The sequence below is a fragment of the Meleagris gallopavo genome, chromosome 4 (genome assembly GCF_905368555.1).
Source record: "Meleagris gallopavo chromosome 4, MGAL_WU_HG_1.1, whole genome shotgun sequence".
Taxonomy (NCBI): domain Eukaryota; kingdom Metazoa; phylum Chordata; class Aves; order Galliformes; family Phasianidae; genus Meleagris; species Meleagris gallopavo.
The window spans coordinates 35516050-35533631 of NC_139407.1; the positions used below are offsets into that span (position 1 = coordinate 35516050).

The window sequence follows — 17582 nt, forward strand, 5'->3', positions numbered from 1 at the left end:
GTTTGTGATGAGTACTTATGTAAGCATATGAAATGTTCATTGTGAAATTAAAGCTCTGACAAATGCTTTCATGCTGTGTTGTTTATACTGGGATGTATAAAGTTTGCTTCTGTCTGGGAAGATGTCTTGATAGGCTATTCCCTGATGCTCTGGGAGCTCTGACATCCAAACAGATTTTTCATGTCTGATTACTCTGAATCATGTATAGCAGGGATTTGAACATGAGCCTCTACAAATGAGGCAGTTGTCTTGATCTTTTGATCCTAAGCATTAAAAAAGCACATAGAGGAGCCTACTACTCCTGCTGAGTAGTTACTCTTTCTGATTAGACTGTTCATAATCCAAAAATAAGTAGAGGTTATCTTTTTTTATGTCTAAGTGAACATTTCATTTTTCTGGAATCTTTCTTTTGTCCTATACTGAGTTAAATAAATGTTTCTTATTCTTAGGAAGCATTTTGTGCTTTCTGTTGATGGGTAGTCTTATTCTGCCATCATTGATTACTTTGAAAAATACTTCTGAGTCAAGATGTTGTTCTATACTTTATCCATTAAAAAAAAGTCAGAATTATACTTCATAAGATTTTTATTCTGTGGTGTTTGAATACGAGTCATGCTTGATGACTTTACTGTCTTAGTTATATGCATCAAGACAAAATGCATTTTCTGAGCTCCAACTGCTTCCGAATAATCTGTTACTTGATTCTGAACCAAACAACAATTATCTTCTTAAGTATTAAAATATTGTGTTAAGATCATTATTGAGAATCAAATATAATAATTTAATTCTTCCACTAACTGTAGCGTGTATCATGTCTCACCTGTGAAGAGTGGGAGGGATGACCAGAATTTGGAAATTCCCCCAGATAGATTTAGGTGAAATGACAATCAAGGTCCAAACATAATTGTCAACTTTAGTGAAAATGTCTGTACAATTATCTTAAAAAATATTGGCATTCTTACAATTATATCTATATAAGCTGTGAGGTTAATATATGCAAAATTACTATATGCAAGAAATTGAAATAACCTTGGGTTACTTAACAATTTCTCAGAAAGAGAAATAGTGCTCTCATCCAAGTCCAGAAGTTCCAAAGTACCAAAGTCTCAAAGTTCCTCACAGTTCAAAGTCTTCCCAGAGCCCCTCTTTTTCTTTCTTTTCCCTCTAGTGTATGTGAACACGTGGGTATGGCTAGCTCAGTGATTGGATAATTTCTCTTGCTTTTGTTTAGTTTGACAGGTGATGATACACACTTTTTTTTTTTTTTTTAAGGAGTTCTGCCTCTTCTCCTAAGTTTTTATTACACTGAATAATGCAAGAAGATGAATGAATCCTTTTCTTCCAGTGATCACTCAGCTTTGCTGGGTTAGGCTGGAGATTTTGTAATACACATCAAAGGACATTCCCATATCTTACCAGATAAATTCATTTGAGTACAACAGAAATGTAGTCTTAAAAAACACCCACAATGGGGAAGGCACAGAAAAACCTGCAGACTAAATTGAAACTTTGTTTCTTATGCAGGTTGCTCCCAATATAAATATACTGGGTAGGACTGGGGCAAAAAAATTTTCTGACTGATCTCAGTCAGCACATCAAGTTTAGCTTGTCGATTCTGTTACTGTTGCTCTGTTTCCAGTGTATAAGCCAACTCAATTTTCTTTTACTAATACAGATTTTTCTTTTAAGAAATTAATCTACATAATTTTTCTTATCTTTTTATTTTATTTTCATTTTTATATGCTTTATAAAAATGAATGTAGTGTAAAAATATTTTCCTGGTTTTAGCTTGTCTCTGGATGATGTTAATGGATTTATTTATAACAGTTTTAATATTTATCTATTAAAAACCTTCAGTAGTCTCAAGTAACTGCAATATTAGAAAATTGAAAATATATAGAGTGTTCCTCTTTTTATATATCTATTTTTAATTTATACAAAAGAAGCAGACAAACTGCAATGTTCCATTCGTATGTGTGGATACACAGTGTACTGCATGTCTGACAATGTTACATACTTACAGTTATATCACAATGAAACTTTAATATTCTGGAATCCATATACTATTTCATGTTTCTGTGTAGATCTATTCAAACTGAGACAATTTATATGTTATTAAATAGATACTTGATTTGAAAGAGATGAAGGAGCTCGAGGAAAATTGCATAAATCTGAAGTAATATCAATAGAAATAAGAAACTTTATTTACTAAAGAAAAGGATGATACAGAAATCAGGACAAAAGATTGTGTTAACAATATTGCTTAGACTATGGGACTCTTTAGAATAACTGAAAAATAAGATCTCTGCTGATTTTGCAATGATAACAGGTTAGCCACGTGCAGAAGCCAAAGACAGATAATTATTTGGAAACATTCTTGCTGCAATGGTAAGTATAGAGGTCTTGATATAGAGATATCAGTTAAAGGTAGGTTGACAGATGAGGTTGCCATGATGTATGTGTGGAGGAAAAAAAATGCATTGAAGACTGAGAGCAAGGAGTGTCCTACTGAAAGCTAGAGGAACAGTGAAACATTTTGCAAAGGTTGAGTTAAAAGAGCAGTGACAGTCACAGACAAAGGACAAGCAAGAGATGGGTGAGAGAAGCCAGGCTGGTAAAAGATAGAATGAAAAGAAATATAGAATAAGTAAAAAAACTTTGAAGGTGATTGACAGACCAGAGAGCATGAAAATCTAGTAATGGATCAGGGACTGATAAAGAGAAGGTCATTGCAGACTGTCAAGTGCATTTTCTGTTAGCAGATGTATTTTGGTTGGTGCTGATGGAAAGGGACCTTAGGCAGGTGCTGTAAACAATGAAAGGTGAGAGGGAAAGAAGTGATATTTGGTCCATGAAGCAGGGTTGAGATTGGGGCATTCATTCTTCTATTTAAGAAGGTCAGATATATCATACAATGTCAGTGAGGAGTATCATATTTTAAGGGAAGAGCTAATTCTAGTGCACTCAATTTCCAAATTGCATTTTATCTCAAATAGAACAGAGTTTATAGCAAGATCAAAAACATGAGTAGAGGAGTTTAATTGTGGGCTGCATTCACTGATTTTCTTTAGTGTTCATAAGACTTTGCCATGTTATCATCTGTACATCGATACAGTGTGTAAGAGTAGATAATGCATAGAACTTGCTTTTCCCAGAGTGAGAGTGTGAATTAAAATTTTTGAATCCTGTAATCCATGAACATAAATTTTACGTGTTTAGAATACATTACTACATGTATTTGGCATCTAAAACTTTTTACTTTAAATAAATGCCCAGCATAACACAACAATATTTCTATATAAAACACACTTGTATATTTCAAATTAATATCTCAACTCCTGTGAAAGCAGTTCATTTAAAAATTTTGTGGTTTCTATTTCATCGTATACTCTAAATGTTAAATGATGCTAAAAGTAAAGTGTGACAATGTTTGATTTTGATGTTCATGTTTTACCATTGAAAATTTCAATTTCTGTTGAAGATCTGAAAGTAAATAGAAAACTTCCCTTAAGGCATGAGCATGCTTAGTTGTTTGGTTTATCTGTCTATAATGTAGGTTCGTCATTGTTCAATGTAAGTAGTTTATAAGCTGGTACTGCTACTTGCTCATATGTAACCACTGCAAAGGTCTGAAATGAATTGCTTCTGTATCCTCATTTCTTACTTATGATTTCCTTCTTTTCTTCTTTTTTTTCTTAGCCAGCTAAGTTTATGGAGAACTATCATTGTCATCCTTTTTTTTTTTTTTTTTTTTTTACTATTCAGTTAAGATAGTAGATTGCAGCAAGACTCTTCTATTACATCTGCACAATCATTTTCTTTCCATCCAATCACACTAATCTCTCTTCTTTATGTAATTTTCTAAGGTGATTAGAGAAGTAAGATGCCAGAGCTATATTTGTCCTGTTAGAAGATACAGGACCTCAAAAAAATAAGGTCTTCTGTAAAATGAATCTTTATTATGTAAGCTGGGCATGGATTCAAAAACTCTATTACACTTTGAACATAAATGTGTTAAACAGGAATAACAAAATTACAGCAGACAATAAATAAAATTCCAATGGTGCAGTTTTACAGCCTTAGCAAAATTAAATCCTTATAATCATGGGAATTATCTTAATATCACTAATGGAAGAATTTTTCTGGGAAACAGACCAGACTGTTTCATTTCAACAAATTCAGATATCATCCATCAGAGTTCAGTGAGTGCCATTCTTCTCTCTGTTGCAAATTTCCATATACAATTGTTGTGATGGAAGCATCAGATAACCAAAGCAAAACCCAGTAAGACATATTCAAAGAAAACCTTTCTTAGTTTATCCAAGTATGATATTACTCTTTTGAAAAGATGTATGGGTTTTCAATGTTAAAACACAAGAAAAAAAATTTCATCAGAGAACAGTATGTTAAAATAGTTAAAAAAGGATTATTATTGGTAACTGCATAGTTAAAGCTCTTTTATCAGCTTTCACTGAAATGAATGTGGTTTCTCTGCACACTTCAGTATAATATTTAGCTGAATAAAATTGGATTTGAGTGCAAGATGAGAACAAGAGAGACAAAATTTACTAAAGAACTGATGTAAAAAGAACACCATGTCTGGTCTCTGAATCAGTCTAAGATCTGGATGTACTGAAGTTCCATTTGATAGCTTATTTCAGAGATCTTAACTAAAAGGATCCTCTTTTATCTTTAAACATTTCTCTTTACAAAAGGAATTGTTTAAAGTAACATGACCAAGAGAGTTTCAACATTGTAGAAGGATAATTTGTTCCAAAATCAGTCCATATGGATCCAAATTTTTGACAATTCTAAGACCAGTACATATTCTGAAGACTTTTTTTTTTTATTGCTGCAAGCCAAAGCTTTTCAAATTAATTATCATTTTTGTATTTTGTTTATGTGCATTTAAACTACATTATAACAGATAGGTAAAATAGTGTGTCATGGTTGTCTTTAGATCTATCTGTGTCTGTGACAGGGGGGCAGTAGCCCAAAATCCCACTGGTCCAAAAGGGGGGGGAGGGAGGAGAAGGGGAATGGGAACAAAGAGTTTAAAACTGTCAACGGTTTACGGGCTGGTTCGGTCCGGTTCCGTGACTAGAAAGGCAGAGGGATCCACGGATCCGCGCCCCTGGAAAAGGAAAATAATTGAAATAATTGAAAACAGTGGCAACAATCTGAGGTGAAACAAACTAATTTACTAAATATAGTATCAGCAGAATATAAGGAGAGAGAGAGAGTGTGTGTCTGGAAGGTGGATTGGCCTCACCACAACGCTGAGATGAGAAGTGCAGTCCAGTTGAGCCGATGAAGAAGTGCAGGCAGAGAAGCACAGGCAGAGAAGCGCAGGCAGAGAAGCGCAAGCGAAGAAGCGCAGGCAAAGAAGAGAGAATCAGGTGACCTTGCTGGGAGTTATATCTCCTTGCTGACCGCAAAGCCCCCTGGGGAAATGTAGTTCTTCTTCTCCTCCGGACAGGCACCCGGAACTTGAGCATCAGCAGTCAAATCCCCAGTGCATTACATGAGGTTATGATGTGGAATACTGATAACCAAAAATCATGAAACCATGACAAAAACAAACAAACAAACAAAAACCTAACAGTGGCAGTGATCTCAGGAGGAAAATTAGCTTGCTAATCATAATAGCAGAAATACAAATTAATTGGGATTGAAGCTAATAAATTACATAAATGAGAGAGTTTCTAAAAACTGAGGTTCTTACTCTCGTCCACCAGGGAGAAAAGTCTCGTGACTTCCAGTCAGATTTATCTTTCCCACTGACTGGTAAATGGAATCAGAGCAGCAAAGTCTTCAGGCAGCTGTGGTACATCTCTTCTCTTCTGAGAGACTCCCAGTGTTCTAAATAATGTGATGACTTGGAATACTGATAATAAAAATCATGAAACAACAAGAGAGTGTTAGGGAAAAGTATATATGTTGATAATCGTAGTAGATGCAGCTCCAAGAACTTTGGGAAACAAGTAAGGTGCAGAATTTTTATCGATACTGTCTCTACTCAGAATTGCTTCTTCATGTGCAGAATTTCTCATGGTCTTCCTTAATAGTGTCACTTTCCTCCTTTGGAAGTTTTTGGACAGTTTGTGGGAGAGAAGTCAGTATTCAGTCTCACGCTCTTATAGCTTCCTTTCAGAGCCTGGTCATTAATTATTGACCACAATATTTGGACAATAAGTACTTTTATCCAGGAGTTTAGGTTGGACAATTGTAGTTTTTGTTTTTAATGTAAGAGAGAAGTGTATTTTAAACCTTCACTTAACTGTCCTTATCTGAGACGACTGTGGCCAGGCATCATCTTGAAATTTTCTTGGAGATCATGCATACAAGGCTCCCTGTGAAATTTAACTTTACTAGCTATTAAATCCTATAAATACTGGCCAAGAGAAATGTTATATAACATCTGACAGAGAACCTTTCTGTAAACTGATTAAGAATGATTGTAGATTTTCACACAACTAAGTAACTGTGCCTATTTGAATGAGAGGAAAGTGATCAGTATTTATATATTTTATTGTTTTCCACTGCTGGACTTCTTATTTTCTCAGAAATAGCAGGCAAAATTTAACTATTTTGAACTATTAAACTTTTATATATATAATATATTTTATATTAAAATTTTATATTTTGCAGCTAATAAATTGAAATTTGGGGAAAATTTTCAGTTACTGTATTTTCTGCATTAATCATTCTGTAGGGCTAAGAGGATTAAATTTGTATGGAGTTTAATTGATAATGGCTGTGCTAGCAGGGGTCCCATAGCACTGTTTATTTCAAACCCATGTTTTCATCTGTGAACAGCCAAATACATTTAAAAAAAATAATAATAATAATCCACAATTCTATTAATTCTACTCTGGTGACCATTAATTTCATGATCTGTTCTGCTTTAGAATGCTGTTTGATTTCTTACATTGCTAGTAGTGTGTTTTTTTTCTTTTTGTTGTTTGTTTTTAATCACTTCAATCATGATTGGGATGGTCAGGAATTGATTGTAGCATACATAGCATATCGTCTTTGACTCTGTGAAGTAATCCCTCTCATCTACATTTTAGAGTACCAACTGGTCAGATTCTACTTGAAATAAAGACCCCAGAGCAAATCTGCAATTCTTTCTAAAGCTTCAGTACATAGGTGGAAGAGACTGACATACTGCTCTACTTCAAAATTTATAATTCTTACACTGAGATATTTAACAGTGAAAACATGAAATGTACTTGTTGAATTTAAAGGGACTAGAGTTTAACATATTTCATGGTAAACAAGTAGAAAGTAACATAATGAAGTGAAAGTACCATTTGAAATTTTGGCATAAGCTGAAAATTAAATGCAAAATCAGATTTATATATTTCAAATAAGTGCAAGTTTCAAACCATCTAGCTTTGTGTTGTATCTGATTGACACGCAGGTTGTTGGGATTTTTCGTTCTCTATCTTCAAGAGAGTTTGAAATCTCAATAATGCATCTAATGCCTAAAATATCCTCTAGAAAATAAAGTTAGTGAAGCTCAAATTGCTTGTCTTGACCTGTGGTGGAAAAGATCTTTGACTGCTAATTATGGTATCCCTGGTGACAAATGCAGCCTAAGGAGCAGAAACTACAGGATCTGTACTTATAAACTGCAGGATCTGTACTTCTGAAAAGAATTAATTCAGGCTTTTTTGCACCCAGAAGGCATGATACAACTTAAATTCATGGAGCTGAACCCTCTTACCCTCTCAAACAGGATGGCTGCATCGAGGTTGCCAGAGGGGAGCAGTCCCTGGGCCGTGCTTGTGTTTGTCTTATGCTCAGGAGCTGTTTTGGATAGCACTAATTGGTAATGGCCAAAATCAGGCCAGGGTTATTGGCACAGCATAGCTGTAGTGTTCAGAAATGGAGTTAAGGAGAAAATGTTCTTCTTGGACTTAACTCTGAAGCATTATTTTTCCTAGTTCATAATAGTGTCTCTCACCGTTAAATGAAATTATTTTCATGCTTTCTCTTACTCCAGATTTGCTAGGGGGTGGCTGGGAAGACTCTTACGATGTTTATTCTTTAATGTGTGAAAAGAAGTCAACATCACTCATCTATATTCTAGCACTTCATCAAGCCATACAGCTAAGCACTTTTCATATGGGAAGGGTAAATCTTGATATTTGTGTTCTGACAGACCATTTAGCATAATTATGTGAGGAAACTAGACCTATGCAATTATATGGTGAATGGTGGAGGAGATGGAGGAAAGGAAGGAGTCTATTTGTTTCTGTGACCCCATTCTTGTGCCCCTGGCTGTTCTTTCCCCCTCTGTTAATTGACTGCACTGGAAGGCATTAGCTACTCTCAGGTAGGTCTAATAAAGGATACACTGGCTGCTGAGTAGAATTTCAGCTCGGAAGTGACTAATGACTAAGTGAACTAAAAGAGAAGTTGCAGAAGAAACTCATGCCCTTCTACTATTCAGAAAACCGTTATCAAAGACTTCTGAATGATACCTTTATGTTCTTCAACAGTGGGAGGAATCTTTAGCCAGGCCTTCTTTGGCACTGATGTAATCAACTAGCAGATTAGTTGAAATTCGTAAAAAAATAGACTAATTAATTGTTGTATTGGCAGAACTGCCTCCTTCACTCTTTTTTTTTTTTTCCCCTCCAGAGGAATTTCAAAAAACAAATAAAAACAACTTTCCAACTTTCTCTATGAAAAAAATCAGTTTTGCTGAGAGTTTTCTCAAATGAAAATACTTCAGATACTCTACAAAAATGTACACATGTATATACAGTACATACAGATTTTTTCCATGCAGTGTAAGCACGTGTGCACACATAGCACTGTTTCTCTCTGAAGAAACCTTCATAGTTTAAAGTTGTGTGATAAGCTCATTATATTCTTGCTATGTTTTTCTTTCTTCAGTTGGTAGATTCACATTTTACAAAGTGGCTAAGATATCCTAGCCTTTCAATTTAGCAATATTTGAAGTTTCTGTTTTTTGTTTTTTGGTTTTTTTTTTTTGTTTGTTTGTTTGTTTGTTTTTAAAGAGTAATATTGTTTTCTCTCATTTTGCAGCTGTCACTTGTGGAACTAGAAAATCTTTTTGCAAAATAACTGAACAGGTCATGAACTGCTGATAGAATGGGAAATGACAATCGTTAGATAAATTAGTTGTGCAATGGGTGCATCTGCATATACATGAAAGTTCATGTTGCAGTGGAGATACTGCAAGTGCTCCTCTGACTCATTGGTAACACTGAGGCTTTGTCTCAAATGAAACATGGAGAAGAGCACTTTAAGGAGGAAATAAAAATACTGAATACTAAAACATTCACAAACATTGATTAAATGTAGTTTGTGGTGGAAATTATGCATTTTTTGTTTTCTATGAAATTTTGGAGTAGTAGAATGAATTGAAAATAGATTTTAAGACTCAAAAGTTGTCAAATGTTATGCAGTTGCATAGATCCTGTTATGCTGAAGATATCAGTGAAGCAAGAAACATGCAAGTTTATTTATTTGTTTGTTAAAAAGAATGCTTCTTTCTAAGAGCCATAGGTAACTTTGTTGTAGCAAAACAGGAAAATCTCTTGAAGCATCTGAGTTCTCATTGAAGATTCACACTTTAAAAGTTGAGTTAGAATTATGAGGAACACTTCTCTGGGTTCTTCCCAGATGTCAGTATGTAATTCCTTGTTTGTTTAAATGAATAAATGTCCATGAATCACACTGGCGTTTCAAATCTGTATTCAGAGCAGTGCTCAGTAAAGGAAGCCTGAGGCCACACGTTAAATGAAGTGGAGAAAACTGAATGCTGACTGGCTGCCCATTTGTCTGAGCATTGACCACTCTGCACGGAGAGTTAAGCAGAAGTGCTCTGAAGAGAGTTTGTCCTTGGGCAGTTACATTTATGTTTAGAGCAGCTGCAGGTGTGTAACAAAGCCTGCCTACCTTCTGCATTTACCAATATTTTGATGCTTGTGTTTGCTTTTTGTATCACTCCTAATTAACATATATTGGAAGGGAATTGGAAAGAAGCTTGCTTGTTATACTTTATTCCTTTCTGTTATTTATTTCTGAACTAGGGAGTCAGACCGTGCATGTTACAGAATCACAGAATTGCAGGGTTGGAAGGGACCTCCAGCGGTCATCAAGGACAACCTCCCTGCTAAGGCAGGTACTCTACAATAGATCGCACATGTAGGCATCCAGACAGGTTTTGAGTATTTCCATAGAAAGAAACTCTGCAACCTCTCTGGCAACCTGTTCCAGTGCTCAAGAAGCTCTGACAAAGTGGACCTCCTTCTTGCAAGAGACTTCTTTGCAAGGAAGCATGTAGCTGAAGGATGTAGTGGTTGAGCAAATTTACTGGCAACATAGAAGACTTCTACTAGCACTTGTCACGCTGGCACACATTTCAAGGCACTGTGATGTAGTGGGGCTAACAAGGTACTCTCTGCTACTTGCTGGCTTGTGATTGCTGCCACAAGTGCTTGTGCGAAGTGCTGAGAGCAAGAGTAAGGCTGCAGGGTGGTGCAAGGAGGAGCAATCCCATCCCTTTTTGGGAACTTCAAAGTCACTTCAAGAAATCTTCATAGTCTGTCACTTGAGCTTGCTGCCTTTTGTCCATGTGATGGAATTTGTGGAATTATGCTTTTATGTTGGAATTGTAAGTAAGGACACTGCACAGGGTAGACAGATTCTTAGTATATCTATATTGATTTTCTTTTGGACCTAAATTTCTTAAAAATGTTGACAAACAATAGAGAAGAATGATGATGCTGATACCTGTAATTTTTTCAGATGCAAGGTTCACAAAGAACGTAAGAAACGGGAGACGTGGTTCTGTAGCAACTGCTTGCCACCATGACTGAGAATGTGGACATGTCATTGATAAAGCAGTGAGGAATGTCTTTCAGGTATTCTTTTTTAGTGCTGCCAAGTAGCTCTGCTCATTATGAGGCTCAAGCCTGAAACTTGAAGTACGTATATAATGACACGCAGAGATCACATCTATCTCTAGAATTTGTGGACTTCGGATCCTATGTAAACTTGGGAAGCAAAGTTATCTGGAATACATCATTGTACCATGAAAATACAGTGCACTAAGGTAATCCCTTACGTAATTAGTGAAATATACGTGCATGTTGTGGTTTAATTATACTTGCAGACATTTAAGAATTACCTTAAAAATACATCAATGATTTTGTAGTTTTCTACTGTTTTCCTCCTTTCCCTCTTTCTTAATACATCACAGCATGATTTATAAGAATTAGTAGCGATATGTAGTAACATGCCATTCAGAAAGGAAAAGGAAGGTTCATCTTGTTAATATTCCATATTTCATTTGGCTGGCTCAATGAACCTTTACCTGTGTATTCATGAGACTGTGCCTCTAGATGAATGCGGAGGTGGAATTACCAACAAATATGGTGCTGAATATTAAAAATGAACTGTAAAAGGTTTCAAATTTTTCATTTCTGTGACAGGAGTTATAACTACAACAGACAAGAATTATAACTGGAATGAAAAATGGCAACAGATAAATTAATTGTAATGAAACTGACTGTAGCAGTGGAAAAGAAAAATTGGAATCTTTATCAGAATTTAAAACTTTAAGGTCATTACATTTTGGTTGCTTTCAGATGTTCATCATGGAGAATGCAATGATTATACGAAAATGGAATATATATTAGTTAATTTTATACTATTTTTTTACTAAGGCTGCAATTCTTGTGTTTAGTATTGTTCTTTTAAAATATTTTTTCTGTTTCTTTCCTATTCAGTACTGTTTTGCAAATAGTTTACATTGAACAATAAGAACTGATTTTCATTCTTACTTGCTCTGTATTCATTTGAATGACAAAAATCATAACTAAAGGAAAAACTAGGGCAGATGTAATTCATTCTAATATCACAAATCATTAAAAAAAAAAAGGATAAAATAAGCCAACAATTTGCTTTTGACATGCCAGAATTACTCATAAGAGTCACTACTTTAATTGCTCTGTCAAATTATTGTTTCACTCATGCAGTGGTTTAAAAATAATTCTTGTGCAAAACCATTGCATCAAGCTTATAGAATGGTATCTAAATATTCCTTTCAGAGAAATTTTAAACCTGCAAATTTTAGGATTTCAAGGATGTAAAATGTCATAATCTGGCTGCACAATGTTTGTAAGTGCATTTGTAAGCACTAATTTTACAAGTTGAAGTTTTCTGCAACATTTTTGCATCAGAATACTTGGAATAAAATATTGCTAAATATGCAGGACTTAACACAATGCAGTGTATTACTTTTAGAAGTTATTTTGGTATATACTAATTAAAAATAGAAAGTTTCTCAAAACACTGTTGTAGTGTGAGTTAAAGTAGCATAGAATATATATTTTAAACAACTTTATATTAAAATGTTTACATTCTTCACCTCAACTTACAAAAAGCATCTATTAGACTTATCTAGAATTCATATTATTGTTTTACATATTTAAATGCCTAGCTGCATACCTTACCAAATTATTGTAGCTCTGCAATGGATTTACATTAGGAAATGTTCCCTGATGTCTTTGTCAGAGAAGAGGAACAAAAAAGGGCACACAGTTGCCCTAAACATAGTTGGAACACTATGTAGTACAACTTTGTGAGCTTCATGTAGGTGAGGGTTACGCCAATAGTTGTGAGGATGCTTTCTCTACTACTTGATACAGGATGCAAAGTTAAAAAGAAGTGCTGCTATGATGCTGGATAAATCTACATATCAAAAAGTGTCAGCTTATCCTGACATTCTGAAAACAGAGAAACTATGCAGGATCCTGGAATCTCCTACACAATCTAACAGGATCCCAAGGAAAACACCAGCATATGCATTTATTTTTTACTATATGTGTACCTAAGTCAGAAAAGTCAGCTTTCCAATACTTTGTCTTGAGTCTAGCACGAGTACAAATTACTGGCTAGAGCAGCAATTAGTGCCAGGCATGGTTGGAGCACTGTTTGTAACCTTTCCACCCAGCATCAATCAGTGTGCAAAGGATCTGCAGGAGTACAGCTTCTGCTGTTATCAAAATGGAGAATATAAAGCAGATATTCATCATTCAATAAATTAGCCTTATTGCTTCTTATGTTGTCTGATAATTTTTTAACTGTCTTGGAAAACTGATTGCTTGAGCTATTGTAATTTTACTTTTTTTAGTCTCATAGAAGAAGTTATCTAGCTAGATAACTAGATTACTTTCTCCTTAAATTATCACCCATTTTTAAAGTGCAGAATACCAGGTAGGTTTCTTTTGCCTGCCATTTTTATTTAGTATCTTATAAGATCTTATGAACACTGAATTATTTCATATGTATTGTACGTGATGTATGATTGTTAATGTGCCTTTTCTTAAAGTCTGTTTATTTTCGTAATTGCTAATGTTGCAGCTGTTTTAATGCGTAATATATAACATTTGATGTTAAGATTTTTCTGATTTCTTCAGCTTGTCACCAACTTTAAAATGCTTTGTTTCTTCCAGGATGAAAACATCTCTTTACTTTCTTGTATAAACTCTGTGCAATGTAATCTTAGCAAACTAGAACACCTACGAGAAATTAAGAGGTAATTGAAGGAGTGTTATTGTATTTTGTTCAACTTTTCAGACAGAAAAAATAGGTCATGTACTAACGGTCCTAGTTGTAATGTGAAGGAAATGTTGAAATTTGGTAAGAATTCATTTTCAGTAACATGAAGAAGTTATGCTCCTAGCCATTTTTTAGATAAACTAAACCCTGAAAAAGCTATCAGAGATAGGTGAGATATGAAACAAGCTTTGGTAGTTAATTTCATGTCAGAAATGCCATCAGTAATCCAATGGTGGAGAACATTTACAAAAATACATAGAGGATGAGAAAGGGCTGTATGAGCAGTGAGAGTAGTCTTAATTCTCAAATTGCTTGCCATTTTCATGTTTCAGTGCTACATTTCAAACTGTGATTCTGATTTTATTACTAAGAGATGATATGTGCATGCATGTTTATTCTTCATAGTGGCCTGTTAAAGATGTGTAATTGTCAGAAATATTAGACCTTATCAAATCTTTGAAAGCTTTGTCTATAGTCTGGCAGACAAAGCTATGCTGTTTTTGGTTTATGCATGATTAATTTTGCAACAAGAACTTAGTTTATGCCAATGCTGGCAAACCAAAATTGAAACCACCTTACTTTCCTAGAGCTCTATTAACTTTGAAGTGCTAGCAGGACTTGAAACAAGTAACCATTTATTTTAGTTACTAGGGTTACAGCCATGTCCCTGAATGCACTCAGGTAGTAGCTCAGTTAAATAAAAGTATGTTCCATTTAGAGTAGAATTGTGCTTTAATGTTGAATGAATGCTAATTTGGGGTTGCATGGGGCTACTTCACTTTGTATGATATACAGCATTCTGCAGTGCATTGATGGTTGCTTAGCATGGCAATGTATAAACAGAAGTACCTTCCAAATGTGTTTCCAAAGTTTTTCTTGCTCACATATATCTTCTCATACTTAAATTATCTTATTTAAAACATCTGCTTTGCAGTCATGGGAAACTCAATATTAATAACTGTGTTTTTAATCAAATATGTCTTGAATTAATTCAGTTTCTCCAATGTGTATAGTTTGTTTTTTGTATTACAAGCAAATATTTGAGGATGTCTGAAGTACAGTATGTAATGTTTAGTGAAGGATATGCAGAAAGTAGTATTAAATTAGAAATATGCTGCTCAGATATTAAACTGTTCTCATTTCAGTGAGGTTTTTTGATGACTACTGTAGATGTCTTCCATTATCTTCCTATCCCATATTTATATTACCAGATTTCATTTTAGTACAACAGTCCAATGGTTTTAACTCTGAAATAACTCTGAGATTCATTATTTTTTATTTGCATACCTGAATTTTGATGTCTTCCCAAAAATTGATCTTATAATATTCTTAGCCTATCACTTTCTATAAAGGTTTAATTTCAGCAACTGAGTATGTCAGGTTAGCAACTGTGAAGAGATCCCAGTTTCCAAAGGCTTTTTTTTTGTTTTACACTTACAGTACAAAAAGCCAGCTTCTCTCCCACTGCCCTCCCCAATCTAAAAGATTGGTCAAAGAAGGTCATACAATGCTGTTAATCTACTGAAAAACAAACAAACAAGCAAACAAACAAACAAAACTGGCTATTCATACACTTATTTGTGATATGAATTTATTGTTATAATAAATAAGAAAAAAATGTTTTGATGTTACGTAGTTCAAAGTGAAAGGTTGAGTAGTCAGGTAATATAGTTTTAATCCTCTTTCCTTATTTTCTGAATTAAAAGTTAAATCAGCTAAAACAGTGTGGATGGATAAATATGCTAGAAGGCCTCTGGAGGTCATCAAGTCCAACCCTCCTGCTAAAGCAGGTGTGCTATAGTTGGTCACAAAAAAAAGTGTCCAGGGAAGTCTTGAATATCTAAAAAGAAGGAGACTTCACAGCCTCTCTGGGGCAGCTTATTCCAGTGCTCCATCACCCTGAAACTAATTCTTATGTAACTTCCTGTGTCCCAGTTTGTGGCTGTTGCCCCCCATCTTGTAGCTGAACACCACTGGAAAGAGCCTGTCCCCATCCACTTGATTCCTGCCCAATAGATATTTATGAACTGTGATCACCTCTCAGTCTTTTCTGAACAGCCCCAGGTCTCTCAGCTTTTGTACTGGAGAAGCTCTAGGCCCATCACCATCTTTGTGGCCTTTGCTGATCGATGTCTAGAAGTTCTTATTTGAACTGGGGAGCCCGGAATTGGACTCAACATTTCAGATGTGGCCTCACGAGGGCAGAGGAGGGGGGGAGGATCACCTCCCTGACCTGCTGCCCACATCTTGCGCTGGTAAATTTTTTAAAAACATAGACAAATTTTATCATCTGTTAACTATTCTGGAAGTCAGAAAGCAGGTTATTCTGCAATTCTGTTTCTGAAATTTGAGCACCACTAAAATGATACTCCGTTGATATTTTAATATATTAACTCTGTAGCTGCAGACTGATGTGTTTGATGACAGGTTCTTGTTCTTACAGCACATACACTGGATATTATGCTTTCAGCACTAACAAAGGAACAGTGTTTTGAAAAGCAAACAGAAGCAGCAGTGTGAGGGAAGGCAGATTGGTGGCCTTTCATGGATAGGCAGCTAGTTCCTCTGGCTGTGCTGCATGGACACTCAGTCTTCAAAGCCAGCTTGCACCTCCTTAATGTGAAAGCTGGAAGCAGAAGGAAAGGAACATCATACTTCTGCTTATCTGAATAGAGTAACATTCCTTTGAACTCCATCCCTGTAGGGCATAGAGAAGGAGTGTCCACACAGTTCCAGCACTCACTGACTGAGGCTTGAAAGGCAAAAGCAAAGTAGAAGGCTTTGTACAACCCTGGCAGAAGGGTACAGGTTCTCAATGGAATGAACTAGTGTGTCAGTGAGCTCTGAGAAATCACTGGATTGGCAAAATTTCAATTTTCCTGATGCTGTTAAGATCTCTAGAGACAAGACTGAACACCTGTGTTTTACCTCACAGATACATTTGAAATTCAGCTCCAGAACTGAGCTTTCTGGACTTCATGCAAATCTTTGCTAAATATTCCTCCAAATCATGTTAAAGTCCACCTGAATTTTTTGACTAGGGATTTCTAATTTTATCTTCTTAGGTATAAGCAGTTTTCGTTTCTGTTCAACACTGCTGATCAGTTTTGTCTACATACCTCAGGGGTCAAAGATTGGATCCAATCCATCTTACTTAGCAAGCTTGTGTATTGCATTCTTTAAAGCAGAAATAGCACCATCATTGACAATACATTTTGCTTTTCAGATGGGGAATCTGAGAAGGAAATGGTACAAGAGAGACAGATGCAAAAATTCAGGTAGGGTCCATGAAAGAAAGGTAATTGAGAAAGATTGCGCTATGTCAAAACACTGTTGTTTAACTCCAGACTCCTCAAAATCTCTTTGCCGTTAGAGAGACTATAGAATAAAAGTTCTACAAGTTATTTTCGGGTTCTACCCAGATGTATTTTGGTGCTGAGCAGTCTGGATCTTTCAGTACGTCTCATGTTTAAGCATAGTCAAAGAATTTGGCTCTGCCTTATTCTCTGTAGTGACTAATGATATAGATCTTCCGAGAGCATTTTTAATGTTTCTGTTGAATGGTAGAGAACCACTGTGACAGTTCAGCTGTTTAGATTATGTTCAGTGGTAGAGTGCTTAAAAGCTGTTGCTCAGAGCTGTGATAACTCTATCCCTTGATGGAGCAAATCCCTCTGCTTTGTTCCACCCAAATCTTTGAAAAAGGAATTATTTTTCCTCAGGCTGTCTGCTTTAGGGAGGTGGGGAGAGGATATCATCAACCTGCAGTGTCAGACTGTATGTGTAAAAGCATAGCTCATTTTGACTTACTACGTCAGCAGGCTGTCTGGCTAAATTTGCTGTCTGTTTTTATGTATGTGAATATTCATTATTGCCTTTATTGCAGTTATTTTTGCATAAATAGAAAGAACAAATTTACTGTGGCATTATAATGACCTAAAAGAGGAGGTTCCAGCATTATAGTAAAATAGCAG

The 17582-nt window shown here is 35.4% G+C and overlaps 1 protein-coding gene across 10 annotated transcripts in view; it reads left to right on the plus strand.

The window, feature by feature from the left end:
• Window positions 1–17582, plus strand: part of LOC104910714 (uncharacterized) — a 288940-nt gene that overhangs the window by 135908 nt on the left and 135450 nt on the right. For 7 of the 10 annotated variants that reach the window (XM_085222846.1, XM_085222850.1, XM_085222849.1 and 4 more), the window contains exons 11-13: window positions 10792–11098; window positions 13503–13585; window positions 16835–16886. The gene's annotated coding sequence lies outside the window, so the exon portion shown is untranslated. Of the gene's footprint in view, window positions 1–10791; window positions 11099–13502; window positions 13586–15687; window positions 15864–16834; window positions 16887–17582 lie in introns of those variants that run through there. The other 3 variants (XM_085222854.1, XM_085222856.1, XM_085222847.1) reach the window with 2 other exon arrangements.